Source organism: Pelmatolapia mariae, linkage group LG20, assembly GCF_036321145.2.
Source record: "Pelmatolapia mariae isolate MD_Pm_ZW linkage group LG20, Pm_UMD_F_2, whole genome shotgun sequence".
Classification (NCBI taxonomy): Eukaryota; Metazoa; Chordata; class Actinopteri; order Cichliformes; family Cichlidae; genus Pelmatolapia; species Pelmatolapia mariae.
The window spans coordinates 40,621,416-40,641,614 of NC_086244.1; the positions used below are offsets into that span (position 1 = coordinate 40,621,416).

At 39.3% G+C, this 20,199-nt stretch overlaps 1 protein-coding gene across 3 annotated transcripts in view; it reads right to left on the minus strand.

The window, feature by feature from the left end:
• Positions 1 to 20,199, minus strand: part of plagl2 (pleiomorphic adenoma gene-like 2) — a 53,022-nt gene that overhangs the window by 10,834 nt on the left and 21,989 nt on the right. The gene's annotated exons all lie outside the window — the stretch shown is intronic.

Here is a 20,199-nt window from a genome sequence, read left to right on the forward strand (position 1 = left end):
TTGTGTTTCCGAGAGACCGTATGAACTTTTTCTTACTCACGCTCATCTTTGCATTCCCTTATTTACCCTCAGTGGCCTCTGTGATCAACCTGTGCAAGCTAGCATACCAGCCAAGTCCAAGGTTGAGCATTCCCAATACTGATCTCATTGCCAGGCATGCTCTGTGCTTCAGTCATGTGAACAGAGAGTGTATCTGAGTGTGGTAAACAAATGCATATTGCAAAGATGCACAGAGGTCTGTACATGCATGCAGAACTCCAAATGTACCGGCATCTGCATTGATGAGCTAATGAAGCTAATATGCTGGAATTTGCTTTGAGCATGTTAACATTTGCTTTTATGAGAATTTGGCGTGCACCGATATGCACTAAACACATGACACAAATAGGCTTTCACAAATTTCTTTTGGCACAAATACTTTTGATGTTAACTGAACTGTTAAAAAAACATGTTCTTTCCACCTTAAACTGGACAAAACTATTGCAACAAATCAAATCTTTCAAAGTTTTTCTTTGGCTCCTTTATCATTCATTTATAGTCAAGTCCTTACCTGACCGTTCATAGAACAGACAACTTATCAGCGGATCATTTTTATAAAGCGACAAAACGCTGAACCATGAATCACTCAAGCACAGAAATAGCACCTAACCCAACCCGTAATGAACCAGTGCTATATCATCACAGAACAGACAACTGAGCATTTAACCAATTTTAAATTTTTTAGGCACTTTTTTACTAGACAATAGACAAAAAGTAGAAAAACATACAATGGAACACTATTGGTCATGGTTTAGCCTCCCCAGAGCCCAGACCTCAGCACAACTGAAGCAGTGTGGGAAGATCTTCATAATGGAACAAATGAAAATTCCTGAAGACTACTTACAAGAAAGCTTTGTTAAAATAGCACAGACTGTGTTGAAGAATAGAGGTGATCATATTGACTTTCAAACTTGTTAGAATTGTACAAACACAGTACTGAAACTGTGTGCATGTGTCTGTAATTTCTTATCTATAACACACCTTTAACACGTCTGCGTGCTCCCGTATGTTCTAGTGTGTACATGTGCATTGATGTGCCCTCATAATACATGTGTTTACAGCGGTGGTTAAGAGGAGCTGACAGCTACAGCGTTATGTGGTGCTCATCACCCAGCAGGGGGTAAAACCCATCCCATTGACCACCCCCAGGGAGCCAGGTTCTATTGTACAGCCTACACACACACACCCACACACACCGCACATTCCTGGCCTGAACCATGCCGTGTTGCCCTACCGTACCTCTCTACTCTGCGCACAGCACCATGCACAAACACACAAACAAAAGCATGCACAAAGATGGTGTATGATCCACCAAGGTTCCTGGCTGCACACAAAAGTCAAGAAATGTGGGGAGGGTGCAGGTTGAGGGTGGTTATGAAGATTTGGACTTTCCAATATTCCCAAGTTTTTGGGGGAAATTGAATAGTATATTGGATAGTACAGTAAGGAGGGGAGAAACCCCACACACCAGGTCTCACTCATTTGGGGGTGAAACATGACCAACAAGACCAATCGTACATCAAAATTTATGAGTGATGCTAGAGGCTTTTCCATCTTTAGCCTGTGTTGATAACTGGCATGTCACCAGTACAAATACTTAACACAACAAACTTGGCAAAGCATCTTAAAGACTGACACCCCGACCTTTAGAAAACGTTTTTTGGGGCTCAGTGAAGTTCCTGTTTCAACAACATTGAATTATTAAACAGTCATCATGAATGTTAACACACACTGACATAGACCACTGACTGGCAGTCCTGTTCTATTAAATTCTTTTTTTAGTTCATTTATTAAACACTGCAAACGTACTCCCATGCAGTCCTCTAAAATTCAAACTGCACGAAGTCGATGACATATGTGTTTGCTGAATGCTGAATGGTTGAATAGTAATAAGTGGGCTAGAATAGGGAACGGAGCGACAGCAGAGTTCACCGACGCTGGGACAAAAAAATACTTTAAAAAAAAAAACAGCATGAAAAGCACACTTCAGCTTTCACTTCAGCTCTTTGGATGTTATAACTTTACTCTTCTCTGAGCCTGGATGATGGATCAACAACAGCACAAGCAAGAGCGACCCACAGAGTGGTTGTACCACATACTTTGTGCAATGCCTCCATTTGACATCAGAGCTCAGTGCAGGCAGACAGGCCAGTGGACTGCAAACATGCTCTCCCTGCTGAACCTTCACACACTCTCCTACATCCATTAAGTCAACACCGGTCTAATACGCTTTCATTTGCATGGTTCACATTATGTTAATTACACTGTATTGTGCAAAAAGTTGGAGCTACGACTAAATTCTTTATATTTTGCTAGAAAAATAAGTGAAGCTATTAATTGAAAGATACAGAAAAAACATGTTAATACAGTTTATAATGTTAATGTTAGCTTGAAAGTAATATTTATTATGACCACCTTCATTCTTTAACATAGCCTGAACTCTCTTAGCCAAGCCAAGTCTTCAGGAACAGTTTTCCAGACGTCTTGAAGACCACTCAAAGCTCTTCTTTGGGTGTTGCCTGCCTTTTGCTCTGATGCTCCCACAGTGAATCAATAATGTTCAGGTCTGGGCTCTGTCCATGAGTGATGGTACTCTATTGTGTGTTTTTCCTGTTGTGTGTTTTTCACACTGCCAATGCTATTATTGAACTGGGAGTGCAGTTTGTATCATTGCCATGCTGGAAAATGAAACTGTTGACAATCAGACTCTTTCCAGATAGTTTTGCATTGTGGATTAAAATCTGACGGCTCTTTTCTACATTTTGACGAAATTCCCAACACCACTGGCTGAACTGTCCCAAACCATGATAGAGCTTGCACTAGGGCTGGGCGATATATCGAGTTTTTAAATATATCGATATATATATATATATATATATATATATATATATATTTTTTTTTTTTTATATCGATATATTTTTATAAGAGATATGAGATGTGACAATATTGTTTATATCGATATAGTCTATGTTACGTTATAATTCAATTCACTGTAATATTTCAAACAAGGCTGTCAGTCACGCAGTAGAACCTGGGAACACAGCAGCTGCGAAATCTGTCTGTCTTTGTTATTATGCTCAGCGTCTTTTAGTTTACATTTTGACTGTACAATTGTGAGCTTTTTGTTATGCACAAAAACAATATTGTTTTATTTTATTTATGGAGCATTATTATTTCATAAATGTTGCTAATTTATTTCTGAGTAATTTTTTCATGTACATCTACGCTGTATGTTAATAAAAGTGCCTGTGTGACATCTGGGACACAGCTTTGACTAAGAACACTTTTTTGTTCTTACTTTATGGCTTAAAAAAAATATCGCGATATACATTGTATATCGCCATCCAGCTAAAGAAAATCGAGATATGAATTTTGGACCATATCGCCCAGCCCTAGCTTGCACCATGTTTTTGGCTGTAGACACTCACTGTTAGGCCTCATTTCTAACCTCTACCATACATAAAACAGCGATTTCAACCAAAAATGTAGACATTTGTATTCATCACTCCATAAGACCTGTTGTTAGGTACTTTTTAAGGAATGATAGTTTAGCATGTGGATTAAACAAACATCTGACAATCTTGATGTACAAAGACTGGACTGAAAAGTATTTAAAAAGCAGCCAATGTCCAAAGAACAACTATTAAAGCCTGGAGAGCACTCAAAAACAACATTACAGCAGGTGAAAGAAAAAAAGATGGTGACTCAAGACATTTGGCCAATATCAAGTTTTAAAAAAATTACAGGGTTAATCAAAAATGAACTTTTCAGAACTGAGCAAGTGTTAACCAATCAAAAAATATATTAAAAAATTAAGTTCTACGAGTCTCTTGGATACGTTGGATTTTGGAGATTTACAGTGGAAAATGTGTGAAAGGTCTAAAGGACTAAAATTTGATGTATTTTCCATTTTCAAAACTTATTCCAACATGAAATACTATCAGAACATTTGTAAACTAAAGAAGTCAAAATTATTCTGAAGAAAGCGCCATCTCTTGGTGGCACTGGAATTGAGAGAAAGGGGTGTGCTCACAGTCGATAGCAGATACGCCCCAAGAGAAGGCATAGGTACTCATAGTGGCTGGTAAATGGCTGACAGCCAGCTGGGGGTGGCTGTATCTGTAGATGGGTATCAAAAAAAGTTTCAGCACTAGAAAGGTGAAAATCTGTCCATCAAGTGTTTACTGGTAAAGGGTAAAGCATGATAGAGGAAGCACATTCTCCTCAACACACTGCTTTTTGTTACTTTTCTCAGAAAAAAAAGGTTGAAAATAAAAGAAAGTAAGAAAACGAATGAATTTATAGGACAAAATATAAAAAAAAAAAAAAAACCCAAACCCCCAAAACAAAACAGAAAAACAGAAAGAAGTTACATTATTTGGCAGCTTAGGGTTACAGCTGGTATTCTCTCATCCTAAGCGAACACAAGAGCTAACAACCAACTATTTATCTTCCCACTGTAAAAATGCCAGAGATAGTCATGGCAATGAATCTGAACCACTTTGCTCTCAGCAACACAACTCAGCTTGTCCACAGTTTAAATTTCTGGCTTTTAAAAAGCTCTGCAATACAAAATGATTGTTTTTAACCATAAAATATTATATGGCATTATTTGTGTATTCAGGTGCATACAATAATAGACTGCACAGCAGAGCTAAGCAACAAATTGTGCGACATGTAACTAAATGAAACAACAAACTATTTTTTCATTTATTTACTTTCATTTACACTTTAAGTTAAATTTCCAGCCTACAACAAATCAATTTCCCACTGAAATATGAAACGATAAACCTAAACAGACTGATTACTGACTAGTACGCATTAATAGGGATGCACTGGAGGATACTGGAACTACCAAATTCCGATTAGTAGATGAGCCTCCCCGAGGACCTTCATTTTTAATAAATGTTTGATTTTGTTTGATGACAGCATCTTTTCTGTGCAACTCTTGCGTTTTATAATGCGTCAACAGTAATATGCCAATGGAAAACAACACGCTACATTCTGTGTTGTATTATCTGTGTATCTATGTTTTTGTGATTCCATTCCTTCTGGTCAATTGTTAAGTAACTTAAAACAGATTCACCTGTAAAAGAAAAACAAACTTTTCCTGAAATTTTCTAATATGCCAAAACTAGTTTGTTTTAGCATCTGAAGTGTGGTGATATCTCACTTTTTTGTCTCATACGGCAGTAAACGGCATATCGTTGGATTCTGGATGAAAGACAACTTTTAGAGGCACTTTGAGAAATTTGCATGGCCATTTTCCACTATTTTGTGACATTTAAGAACCAAACAATTAAGTCAAGATGTGAATTCAGTTATTAATTAATAATGAGAAATAACTGGTGATTCCATCCCCAAATGTCAGTAAAGAATAAGGACCATCTTGTTTTTTACATAACTACAAAAACTTCAATCGGTGAGATCACACAGCAATTCATCACCAGCGCTTTCCACCAGCATGAACAGAACTGCAGCCTATTCCAACCACTAATCTTACTTCAGCGTGATTGCAAAGTAACAAACGCACTGCTGTAGGATGGAAATTCACTCCCCAAAATGGCAGATGCCGTAGCAGCAAACACTACACAGCACATTCACATGGAGCCTTGCTTACTTCCCCTAATCAAAAATGTTGAAAGCAGAATTGAACCGCCTCTTTCCAACCGCCTGGGTGTCTTTGGTTTCTGTCCTGGATGAAAGAGCTTCCACATTCCTTTCCTGAGGGGTCAGAGGTCAGCCTCTGCACTGCCTGCCTGCCCGCCTGCCCGCCCTAGCTCCTGCATGCTGAGTGACTGGTATTAACCCCTTCGCTGCATGCCTCAGCCATATTGAGTAACAGGGGCTGTCAGCTTCTTTACGGTCCTGGTAGCACGATGCCAAGCCAGGCCAGGAGCCTCTGCAGAATGGAGATCTGCAAAGTAGGACACTGTGGGTGCAGAAGCGGCTTTACCATACAGGCAAACTAATTATAGAAAGTGAGTTCAGCGTCCGGAGCTAAGGTGACAACAGCCGCACTCATGGGGAGAGGAGGAGAGGGGGCAGGGGGGTGGGTGAAGTGCTCTGTTGCGCAAACATTTCAGCTAATGTACAGAAAATAGTTCTTGTTGACCCAAGAAAGGGCATCCAGTGCAGCAAAAGCAGGCACAAGCAGCAAAAACAAGGTGTTTTTATAAAGTAAAAGCTTCTAAATTCTATTTAAGAACAACAGGGTGCACCAATCAAAGCATGCTGAACATAAAATCAAAGAACAGGCGCATTTGAGTCTGACCTGCAAAGGGAGTGTGCAAAAAAAACGTTTTCCAAAGGTAATACAAAGTGATAAAAAAATCCTAGATATGGACTAAGAAACTGTGGTTAAATGTCAGTGTGAGGAACGGTTCAGTAAACAAAGGGAAAGATAAGAGGAGGGGGCTACAGAGGAGAGAGGTAAGTAAAAGAGGGACAAAGGGATGGTGAAAAAGAGAGGGAAAACTGGAGTCAGTTTCAGCGGTGTAGTCAGGGGTCTTTGCATCAGTCAAGTGACTCCTGAGAGAGAGCCAGACAGAGAACGAGAAAGGCAGAGAGAGACGAAGCCTGGTGTGTAGGGGGTGGTGTCAGAGGACCAGGTCATGGTTTACTGACCACATTGACTACGTATAGAAGCCAGGGAGGCTTAGGGTTAGTGAAGGCAGCATGCCCACCATCAGCTGACGCACTGCACAGTCACAAACCAATTCCAGTTCAACAACAGAAATCTGGAAGGTAAGACAGATAAAGGTACCATAGAAGTATGTTGGGTGGAGTTGAGGGTTTAAGCCTAATACATGGTTTCTGCATCCATCTAAACTTGTGAGACTTTCACAATCTTCAGACATGTTCCACACATGAGCATCAAAAAAGTTCAATATCCCTTCAACAGCAAGAAGAGCAGTTTTGGTTATTGTGTTCTGTCTTAAGTCAAAAAGTTATTAAAAAAAAACAAAACGTGTGTTCAACTGGTCAGTAAGAAATGTGAAAAGCAGAGTAAATACAGGCGTAAACAGCACGTGTTAAAAAAAAAAACAGTTCATGAAAGGTTTCTGTGGGCCCCGGAGTCAGCGTCATATGGCAGCACAATTATAGCAAAAATCATAATCACTTTGGTCAACACTCTAACTCACTCATTGACAAACCATATGACAAACCATCATGGAGTTACCATCATGGAGTTACTGAACTTTAACATGTTTTTACTCAACATTTCCCTGCACAGTAAAGATTGTTCAAATGACAAATTACTAAGTTAAGTAAAATAAAGAGGTGAGGGAGACACATGGGAATCTGGTTGGTAGTTAGACCCACAGTAGGGGCTTTTCCTGGTTAAGCTTGTTTTGCAAGGACAACCAACGTCCACCACATGGCTTCTGGAGGTGCTGATAAAAGTAAAGAGAGCTCTGGACAGCAGCAAATCTGAGTTTGGTGGAGAAACTCTGAGCAGAGAGAGTCATCTACAGGCAACCTTCCACAGGTCCAACATATGGAAACCTTCTGAATTTATCCTGATCTTGAACGATCTTGTTAACTCTTTTACCTTGCATTGAGCTGAACTAAGCGCTGTGTGAGCTTGCTCCACTTCCTGCATTTTTGAAGGGTTTTTACTTTACAATATACAACATATATACACTATAAAGCACAGCGGCTGTTGTTGTGACTTGGTTCTATATAAAGAAAACTGAACTGAATTTTGCAGAAAGAAATAATGTAAAAAAGTCCCAGTTATCTTGTTTTCATAACTGTTAGAAATGAAATGAAATTAAAATCTAATTTTAACCCTTGAAAACAAGGAAACAATGAACTATGAAAAGGTCTGAGCCAAATGCAAGAACATTATTTTAAAGACTGTCTGCTGAAGTTAGCATGCTAAGTATCTAGCTCTCACCCATCTGTGTTAGAATATCACTACATTAGCTGAACTCTTTCACTGTAAGCACTAGGGATGCTTTTTCTTTTATACATAACTATATGTGTTAAGGTCTTATGAGCCTGCTGTTATTAGCCATTTTACACATAAAAAAAAAACGACAAAGAAGTAATAATAATACGTTTCAACCAATGTTCCCTCTAAGCTGCGCGCGTGCACAATTGCGCACTGCTGGCACGGTCTCTGCGCACAGAAAATCTGTGTTGCGCACAAAAAAAAATCTAACCTGAATTGAAATTAAAATTAAAACTTTAACAATTCTGTTTTGCAGTGTTAGTCAGTAAGTGACTGGCTGCTCCTGTATGGGATTAGAACGATGCCACCTTATCCCATAGTCCAGCCAATAATGCGATTCACATTCGTATATACGCAGCTAATCAACGTCGCTGACAGGCCATAACAGCGCCCTTATGCGCCGACACCGGTGTTTTAGCTAGCAAAGCGGCGTGGCTGATGTGGAGTGAAGCCACGTTAATGACAACGTGTACAACCATTGGAGAGGTGAGCAGGACAGACGGAACAACTGACGGGAAAAGTGTGGACTTTATACCAGTTTTTAAATCGTGTTGATCGGCCACGTAAAACCAGAGTTACGATAAAAATATATGCAATCTTTCTTTGTTTTTTCCTGAATACTATCGTTGTTTTTATTTACTGCGGGAAGAAACGGTAAAAACGGCGTTTTATAAGGAAAACGCTCGAAAGCACTCTCCACCTGTGAGCAAAAACAAAACCAAAAACCCCACCCTTTCCTATTGGTGGAAAAATGTACCATGTCGACCAATCAAAAAATGATATGGCAACATGGCATTTAGTTGTTTAGGAATGGGGGAAATTTAGGAGTGACGGCGTGTTCGAGATGTGAGAGATTTGCGACGTTTAGCACAAATCTTGTGTAGTTAGTGTGTAATGTAGTCAATAGTTTTGTTGTGTGTGTCAGAACAATGAGGCGACTGCTGAATGTTACAGGTGTTACAGGAGTGATACATCTCCTGCTGTCAGGCCTGCAGGTATCAGGCTGTTGTTCTCCTTTATCTCATAGTGGACAGAAATTATGTTTTGGAGTGACACAAATAATTTGTGTGGCATCAAATTTGATGCAGAACAGCTGATTGTTCTGTAAATAGTTTGAAATGTTTATTTCAAAAACCGCCTTGGCTGCATTTTTAGGTAAAGAGCTGCAAAAAAACTTTGTTGTTTGCAAAACTCAGTTACTTTTTTGAAGTAGTAACTATATAATTAATTGCCCAACATTGGTCATTATATACTGTATTTTACAGACAGAGAGTTACAGGACTCTCTCCCAGACCACAGACTCAGACTCATAATACAAAGTCAGAGCTTTATTCAAAATTGGAGTTCAAGTTATTTTTACTTCCAATAGTGTTAACATACTGCACAGGTCATGAACAAGATTTTTTTTACATTTTCATTGTAAGTGGGCTAAAGCACTTAATTAAAAGTAGTCCGATATAAAGGTAAATGCTGTAATTTGATTATTTTAATAAACCATGTAACTTGGATGGATTCGATGCTGGCGTGACCACAGTGCACACGTCTGCTGTTGCTCACAGTGGTCCAAGGGACCGCTCAGGGAGTTTGTGTGTTCGCTCAGACACATGAAAAATTAGAGGGAACATTGGTTTCAACTATCTGCCCACTTATGTCCAGTAATTACTGATTATAGTAAGCTAGATCATTCTTTGCCGTATGTGAACAAAGTTAAATCAAACAAATTGTACAGTGCTTAACAAATGTATTAGACCACCTGTTTTTGAACTAGGAAAACACACAGCAGCTGCAGACTTCTGAAAGCTATGAAAACAGTAATACCACACGGTAGGAATAATGGATCGTCATTATCATGTAACCTTCAGAAGGGGCATTTTAAAATGACTTGACAGGGAATTCTCTTTGAACCTGGTGAGGCAACAAATGTAAAAGCACACTAAGAGCTGCTCAAACCCTTCATGTCTCTCTCTCTCTCTCTCTCTCTCTCCCTCTCCATCCTTCCTCCCACCTCCTCCCCCCAGTTTCAGTTCCTCCCCTGTTTGACTTTTCTGAGGCTATAGACAGGGAGGGTTGGGGTGAGATGAGGAAGAGGAAGAGTTTCTGCCATGCCAAACCCTCACTTGTCCCGGCAGTTAGTGCAGGCCACATTGGGTCGGGATGTGGCCATAAACCCAGCACCCACTGCCCCGGTGTCCTGGCTAAAGATAGCTGTGGTCTAAGTTGGGGGAGGTGGAGAAGGCAGGGCTCATCTAACTGCCACCAGGCAACACCTTCACTGCTGCACTGTCTCATTCTGTTACCAACGAGAGAAAAAGAACTTAATTTCCTTTAACTGTCACCAATTTTATGGCACCACAATGTTTGTCTACTGAAATGGAAAATTTCCTGCTGATAACAGAAGTGAACCTCTAACCAGCTCAGGAACTGAATAGGAGTTGCCTGAACAGCAGCTAACTAAAACATATTTGACTTGGATATTTTGTACCCCCTGAACCGCTATTATAAACTATCTTGGCCAATCCTGATTAACAAATGTAACCCTAACCCTGAAAAGTTGAGGAGAATTTGAAAATAATGCAAGACTTGGGAGGAACAATTCAAAGCCCTTAATGAAACATTTACATCCTCTTTCAGGATGACAAGGTTTCATCCACTGGACCTGTATGGGAACTAAATTTCTGCAGTGTCTGCAGACATCTTGAAATATCTCAACTAACCTATTTGGGCAGTTATTTTTAAGCATTATCTAAATTCAACAAGTGCATGTATAGAATCGCCCATGAAATCTGATACAAACTGTTTTACCCTGTCGGGTCAGTTTTTGTTTTCTTTTTTAGACCAAGCTATCAGAGGACAAAAATACACATTCTAACTGTTCAAGAACAGTTTACCTCCAGGCATGCTGGAGATTATCTGGACTGTTTCTCTTTTGGTAAACAAACACAGGGTTTGCATTTTTCTTAGATGCATTCTGCAGTCCTGATCAAATCAGTGAAACAACTAACAAACATCGCCGTCCCAAGGAACCACATATTCTTGTGGTAAATTGTATTTCTATAGCTGTGTACAATTATCTCTTTGACTACTGTGATGGTATTTTTTAATGGTTAAAGTGCATGTTTTCTAGACGCCTATATGAACTAGAGATGGCACGATACCACTTTTTTATGTCCGATACCGATACTGATATCATAAATTTGGATATCTGCCGATACCGATATGAATCCGATATAGTGTGTTTTTTAATCAATAAAACTGCTTTTTTAATATCTTGCTGCATTTTGTATAAGTTCATACTCAAGTTTAAATAAACAACAACACTAAAGCTATTCTGTTATACCTGTATGTAAAAAATACACTGCACCCAAAATATTTCATAGTTCAGCAATACTGATCAATCTAATAAAATTAAACCTACTCCATCCTTCCTATTCTGGTATTTTAAAGAGTACTTAGCAGAAATATTAAGCAAACTAACTAATAGGGTTGGAAACTCCCAGCAAAAAAAAATAGGGAACCACCCCCCACCCTCCACCTGATGATGCTTAATCGATGTAATCAACTTTAATTTGATGCAGGGTGAAAAAAATGCACAGAAATAAATTATTTTTCAAGAATAATTAAATAGATTCAACATCTTTCTTCAACAGAATTGCAGACTGCACAGATGGTATCTTCCCAAAAGGAAAAAGTACTATAGCTTACTAGGGTATATTAGACTTAACAGTTACTATATACAGTAATGGACTTCTATACATTTTACATCAGATTAAAACTTTGGGTGTAAGATTCAGATAATTATTTATTGAAAGCTAGATATTTTAAATGAGAATAGGAAAGAAAAGTATGTATTTGTGCCCCCTTTTCCCTGTTAATGCCCTATCGGCCCCCCTGGCTAAACTTTGCTAGATCCGCCCCTGCACAGTTACCAGCCGTCAGCTACGTAGAAAAGGATCCTGGTCTAGAAAGTAATATTAAATAAATTCTAACAACAGCTTATCAAGGTTAAACGTGCTGCTGTTGTTCAGCCGCTGGTTTCCTCTTTCTGGTGCAAAGTGGGCCAAAAACAAAGAAGAGAGACGGACTCGCGACAGAAAAGCCGATCAGCTGATCATTAAGCAGTTTCACGATTGAAGTAGCAGCAAGAGAGGGAGGGAGAAGAGGCTCCATATATCGGTTGTTAAGCTTAACATGGGAATGCTTTACAACCATTCAGAGATGAACTTACACACGTGCTTTACTTCTCTCTGGGATAACTTCCTCGGAGATGAAATGCTGGTTTGCTAGCGAGGCTACAAATAAACACAGCCGCTCTATCAGGTGAGCACACTGCTCCGACGTGCTACGGTTATGAGCCGAGTTACGCCATGTCGCAAGTTTTGTGAGGTGTTTTTTGATATTTAATGGATCGGATTACGTTTTTTATTTCTCTCCGATATCCGATCCAGTAATTTAGGTCAGTATCGGACCGATACCGATACGTAATATCGGATCGGTCCATCTCTAATATGAACATAAGGATAGTTTGGGTAGTTGACGAGAAAAGGCAGCTGAACAACAAAAAAATATAACAAACGCCATTGCCCCTAACACCAGTCGCAGTGTTAAGGGTTTTGGTTTATTTCAGCCAAAAAGTCAGAATTTCAGAAACTAAAAGATGCTACATTTGAAATGATGCCTCATAGTTTTTTTTAATCAACATGAAGCTATAAATGTATTTGCAGCACAACTGAGAAACACAAAAATGATGCAGATATGACCAAAGTATTGGCCATGACATTACTAGTTAAATTTAGCCCGACACCCAAACGTTTGTAGTGTTAGACACCAAACCACAGTGTGACTGGAGCAGAACTTTTAACTTTGCAGCTTTACAGATGCACAAGTTATGCTTACAATGTGCTCCTGGTTATTAACCGTATACTGATAACATATAGATTCAATATTGGTTGTCAGCCTTACCACAGATTTAGCCTGATTCTGTGGCTGTATTATTATTATTATTATTATTATTATTATTATTATTAATAATAATAATAATAATAATAATTGCCAAATTCTCTGCAATTCTACTTTGACACAGGGTTGTGAAATTGCTCAACCATCTACCCACTCAGTCCTTCACTGAGTGGACCTTGTCCAGGCTTTTTGATGACTCATCTTCTTTGGACACTGAGTCATTTTTATATCTAGTCATATTACTTAGTAATCATTTTAGTTGTGATATTTTCCAACATGTCAGCCTTTTCATGTTATTTTAAAACCATTTTCACTTAAACACAGAGTTTGTGTTTTGTTTGATTTATGCAGTGTTTGAACCTTTGTCTGAGAAAACTATTTGACATATTAGCTGCAATTTCTTATTAAACTTTGACTAAAATATACAATGTGTGTCTCTGTGTGTACACATGTTATGTGTGTTTTCTGTTGAGCCAGTGAGGGGGATGCGGGGGTCAGCCAGGTTGCTGGGGGTGACACTGAGTCCACGCTGACTATTTGACACTGGGAATGTGTCTGTTAGTGATACTGCAGGTCACACACACTCTCAGACACACAAACACACACACAAACACACGTATAAATACACATACATAAATCTTTTCCAACACTTCCCACACATAAATGTACAGACCTGCAACTCTCAAGTCAAATTTAACCATACAAGCACACAGTAGACAACTTCCAACTGTCCAACGGTAATTATAAATATATGCTCAGAAATACATAATGTATTCTTGCATTCAAACCCTAAATATTTTTAAAAATAATATTGTGTATTTGAGTGGCCACACATGCCACTGACCGGCTGCAGGCAAAGCATCTTTCAAAATGGGACGTGTACCATTTTTGTGTCATTAGTCTGTTAAAGTGAAGGGACTGATTCATTTAGGCATAGGTCACTTTTACGTGAATGTTCCCTACAGCTTTATTTAATCACTACCACAACATTGAAGAAATGAGGTACAGCGTCCGTGCGGTTTTATGTACTACGTGTAAGATTTGACAGTACATCAAGTGGCATATAATGCATGAGGTCATTGTTTTCTAGCCAACTGAGCTACATATTAATACTTTGAGAATTAGAGCGGCCTCCCCCTATATGTTGTTATGGAGAGCATTTATAAACTCACCAGTTAGAATCAGTAAATCAGTGAGACAGTTATTAGCCCTCTGAGGTCTCGGTCAGTGACAACCCCTACCCTGGTTCGGAATCTAATGCTAACCTTATGTTTTGGAGAAAAAACAAAAGGGAATAAAAAAAACTGCCAAGACATAGAAGAACAATTAAAAACATAAAAATAGATATTGTGATAGCATATGGTTAGAGGTAGGGTCAGCATGAATGATTTTCAACTATGTTGTCTGGTATTAGATACTACTTATTCCTGTCCCCACAATGGGCATAATGTCTTCTAAGTAATTATTTAAGTACACAAATTACAGATATGTAATAAAATCATTTACTTCTCAAGTACACCTACAAACAGCTGAAATCAAACTAATTCCGCTCCTGTTGATGTTTGAGCTTCATTGGCTATCACAACAGCAGCCTAAAGGTTCTCAAGGTTACTCTACAACAATAAGATGACCGCCTATGATCAAGCACTTGGTGATAGTGGGAAGGAAAAACTCCCTTTTAACAGGACGAAACCTCCAGTAAAACCAGGCTCAAGGAGGGGCGGCCATCTGCCAAAACTGTTTGGTGTAAAGGGAGAGAGACAGAACAATGACATGCTGTGGAAAAGAGCCAGAGATGGATAATAACAACTAATGATTAAATGCAGAGGGGTGTATAAACACATAGTGAGTATAAAAATGCGAGTGAAGAAGAAACACTCGATGCATCATGCAAAGCCCACAGCAGCCTAGCCCTATTGGAGCATAACTAAGGGAGGATTCTGGGTCATCTGATCCAGCCCTAACAACATGCTTTATCAAAAAGGAAAGTTTTAAGTCTAATCCTAAAAGTGGAACAGGCACCTGTCTCCCAAATCTAAACTGGAAGCTGTCCACATGAGCGATCTGAAAGCCCAAGTTCCTTGGATTGACAAGAGCAAAGTGGAGCTGTCTGGCCATAACGCACAGCACCATGTTTGGTGAGAACCTCAGCACAAATGCCTCACCAATTGTTTGGGCTCATTTTACAGCGAAAGGATCTGAGCATCAGTCACTGAAATTGGGTCATGCAACATGACAATGATACAAAGTACAGCAGTAAGTCTACCACAGAATGGCTGTCAAGTGAAGGAATTAAATGGTCCAAAGTGCAGACCTCGACCTGAGTGAAATGCTGTGGTCAGACCCTAAGGAGAGCTGCCATAACGCCGCAGTTTGAGAGTGCATTGAAGTTTGCAGGTGAACCTCAATGAGCTGCAACAACATTGTAAAGAAGACTGGGCAAAAATCACAGGATGTAATTAGTTATTCACATGACTGCATAGTCATTTGGAAACTTATGCATTATACTGACTATGTACTGGATATTTAACAGTGTATTATATTAATATTTCAAATGCAAGTTAAGATCAAGTAGAATAGTAAAATCTCTGACCCTTAGCTAAGCCGAAAGATAAAGTTGAACATCATGAACATACAGATTATGTATATTATGATTATTTATACCAGATGAACCACAAAGAAGAAACAAGCAAACAAACAAAAAAACTGCAGAGTCAGCGCATTAGTATTCAGGATACAGTGTTTCCGTTGCAGAGCTTTATCAAAATATTGACATTAAAGACACGGGCAGCATGACTCAATGTAAGGCATGTGTGTCTGTGTTTTCAGCGTGTAAAGGAGTCTGTGTGTGTGTGTGTGTGGGGGGGGGGGGGGGGGGGGGTGTGCAGAGGTGATTCTGGGGAAAGCCCTTCTGGCAGGGAGTCCTGGCCATGACATGAAGCTCCACAGCAGCCAGAGAAGTGGGCACAGTTCCAGTGGGCGTCACGCCAAATGCCCTCACCCTCTCTCATGTTTAAAGAGCAGAACATCTACGTACTGCAAACTGTCACACTTATACCTCCTCAACTGCACACCTCCTCACATGTATTTTTACTATATTAAATATGCACTTTTGAGCCCAAATAAAAATATCTTTTTAGCAACAAATTTTAACAAAAATGGACAACAAATGATAATATATCATAATTTGTAGAAACAGCATTTAGTAATATTAATAAAAAAGATCTGATATTATCTATTATGTTGGCTGTTATATAGACAACATAATACCACCAACCGGTGCATTTTGCAACCTCAAAATTTGTGTTTTAGCCACTGCTGTATTAGGTTGTTTTGTTTTGTTTTTTTGGAGTCAGAATTTGCTGTAATATGGACAAAAGGATCTGGGGGTTGAAGAGATAAGTTATTATCTGGCAAGCTACATTCACTGCAAGGTGCAAAGCACCGACAAATGTATCTGCAACTTAATACTAAGTAACACATTCATAAATGTTAGTATTTGACTCAAGCAAACAGATGCACAAACTTATCTGACCACAAAAAAAAAGTATTTGACAGATATTTGCATTAAAATGCTCCAAAAGGCACCATCAGCACAAACATTCAGGAACTCAACTTCAGCAACTTCTATTAGCAAAAGCGAGGCCGAACAGACAGCAATCAGTTACAGCGCCCTGTCAGGATCCTTGACAGTCAAAGAGGACATGCCTCTAACTCCAGTATCCATATGGATAAAAGATTCACCGACCAAACAGTTGTGGTTGTGAATGAGACACCAGGCTGCTTTCTAATTCATTCTAATATGGACATTTTAACATGGGGGTCAGCCTCAAGTGGCCGTTGGAGGAACTGCAGCTTTTAGCTTTTCTGTGTCAGCTCTATTTTCCAGCCCACAGAAATGAGATGATCTTTTCTGACAAATCTTATAATAACATCCTTGGTCAGAAATACTGAAAAAAGACATTGTACAGTGAGATAAAATACAGAACTTTAAACAATGCAAACATGAGAACACTCATGTCAAACCCACACACGGAGTCATTATGTAGCTGCTCTGATTGAAACACATATAGCTTGTCCGTCTGAGCCAGTCCGTCCAGCCGCTGGGACTCGGTCACTTTTGTTTTCCGTGCTGCTGCTGGCTCTCTCTGATTCAGATGGGGTCAGCAACAAACAATCTCTAAGTTTGGCAACGTCAGCTCAGCTTAAAACAACAGGCATTGTTCAACAGCCTTTTGTTTACAGAAATCTACAGGTTTCAATGAACTCATAGCCTTTTCCACTTTTTTTGAATCTTTCCTTGCCACTCTTGTCCTACAGCTAATTTTCTTCTGTTTTGTCACTAGTTTGCTGAATGCACACACACTTTGTCTTTAAAGGATGTTCATGGTAATGGAACCATGGAAAGAGGAAAGTGGTGTGTAGAAGGGGGAGGGGGGTTAAAGGTAGAGACTTGTAAAAATAACATTCTTGCATAAACAGGACCTTGAAGAATTGGGCAGTGGGCAGATTGCATTCTTTGAATTTTTTTTGAAACTCGATCATGTTTAGTGGAAGTGTTGGCTGTAGGCACCTTCGGGCGGATGACAGCGACAGGCAGAAGAGAAGGAAAGAGAGAGAACATAACACAAAAAGAATGAGATGAAAAGAGTAAGCAGCCAGCTGACAGGAGCAGAGCACACGGCAAAACAGAAAAAAAAGGGCAGATAACACAGATGTTCAATGCGGGGGTATTTCAGTTCAAAACAGCAGCGTGACAGTACTGTAATCATTCAGTTATATGTTAGAATCCTTCATCCAGCTCACTTCTTATATGTGACACAAAGATGCAATATAAATGGGGTTACAATAATAATAATTAAAACTAATTGAGGTTATGGTGAGAAAAAAACAACTCTGTTTTTACATACAGTTGAAAGCACCAGAGTACAGTGGCTTCATATAGCCAGCCACAAACTGTCCTGTTGTTGTTATTGCACGATGGGCAGATAGAAATGGGTAGTGTTAACAAACAACTGGCAGACTAATGCAAAACCTGGCCATGAATGAGCTCCGAACCTGAGATTTTCCACAACAAAAAGCAATTCAACACTACGACAGGCCTCAAAAACAGAAAGGCCTAGAGTGCAAATCAGTACTTGTCGTAACCTGTATGATTATGGACATAGCATCAGACGATAAGATCAGATCAGCCAGTAGGTGATGGGGAGATGAAAGTGCAGAGGAAAATGTCAGCATACCATCTGTCAAACATGGGGTATTTTAGCTTTTGTATTTGATTATGACACTGCAGATAGCAAAAACATGCCCAGTGTTAACGTACATACACTGCTCTGCATTGCAACCACTTTGGTCCAAGCTGAAAAATGACAACAGCTGGGGACTCTATAGAGATTATGCAGTACAGGAAGTTACACACAGCTAAAGAGAAAGCACCGTTATTCTAGTCTCCTTATCAGACCAATTTCATAATATTTTTGCTAAAACAAATTGTGTGCTATTATCCAAATATTGCCGCAAAAACTATGGCCTTTTGGCCATTTTAATCACTTGATGTGTGGTATAGACCAAGATGTTTGTGCTGCAGTTTGGGCAAGTGAAATCCCAGCACTTCTTTAGTCTATTTCTTACCACTGATTAGTGAGTATCACTCTCTAAAGATTATGGATACATCTTATTAATCAAAATAGTCTGAAAATTGGCCCAGAACTCCACCCTCCTGTCCAAATGTGAACCAAAACCAACAGGTGGTCATGGTGGCTACATCCATCTTCTATAATGTAATCTAGTTATGGTTTCAGACAGTGGTTGATTAAGTGAGAGGCTGCAACAAGACACTGTTTAAGATAAACAAGGAAGATTTTTAACTGTTCATCATGCAACGATACTCTAGAGTCTAAGAAGAAAAGTAATTAACTGGAAAATAAACCCAGTATTGCATATTTAAAAGTAACACCGAGGTTTTGAAATAGTAGTGGTTTCTACATTGCACTAAGTACCATTAGCTACAGTGTAAAGCTTTAATTGGAAATTACAACCATTTGTTCTACAAAGTTAGCATTGTAGAAAACTTACCATACTTACCAAACTTATCATTTTGCTGAGCCATCATGCTTATATACGAGATATTTCCACAAAATTATAAGAACTTCAAATATCTCTTTGAAAGTGAACACTATAATCATACTTGAGGGACGCCATGTCTTTTTTTAAAACCTACAAGTCTTTGGCTATGTCTACACTAATCCGGATGAATTTGAAAATGGCGTTTTCGTCTAAAAATGCTCCGTGTCCACACTATCGTTTTCAAGCGTTTCCGAACAGTTGTTCATCCACACTGAAATGATTGAAAACACTATGTTCCTGTATTGCGCATGGATGAAACGTAAGATGATTCGACCTGCGCTATTTCTGTCTGCCGTTTATTTACTTTCCAGCTCTTTGAAACGTCACAGCCAGATGTAAAGGAAAAGCACCGTGTTTTTAAATGGACTAACAATGAGGTGGGGTTGTTGCTGCGAGTAACACAAAAGTACAAAGTTGCAAAAGCAAGTGAGAAAGCTATCTGGAGCATGTACCAAATTATATTAATCTTTAATAGGGCTGTCAAAACTGAGAGCAAACAAAACAACTGCTGTATAATGCCCTCCGCTATTTTAGTTTAATTGGTCACATGACTGCATCATATGACTAAAATGCATCATCGTTTTTAAAAGTCTCCGTTTACGCAGTCTACACTGCGCCACAAAAACAGCGTTTTCAAATGTATCCGCTTTGGAGAGCGTTTTCAAAAAGCTCAATTTTCCTTGACCAAAAACACCGTCTCAGTGTGGACAGAAGGCCAAAGCAGAGAGAAAAAGATGCGTTTTCAAACGAAAATGTATTAGTGTGGACATGGCCTTTGGCTCACTAGAAAAAGCAAAACGTAAGTAAGGGGAAACTTGGTGACAAGTGTAGAAAGTTTCACTGTGAGTGAGTGAGTGAGGAAGACTTGTACAGAGCCTGTGCAGAAAGAGTGCTGAGTTCAGGAGTTATTCATTAACACATTTTTACACAGCTCTTTCCTTCTCCTTTCTTCCAGCCCCCAGAGATAAAAACACACCCTCATTTGCATGACTGGGATGCCAGAAGGTGGTCTTCCACCTCACTACCTCTCCAACACTTTAAATGTGTGTGTACGTAGCAAGGGTGTATATGGGTGGGGGATGTAAGGAATTCTGTTTGAAGCTCTGTCCTTCTCTGGG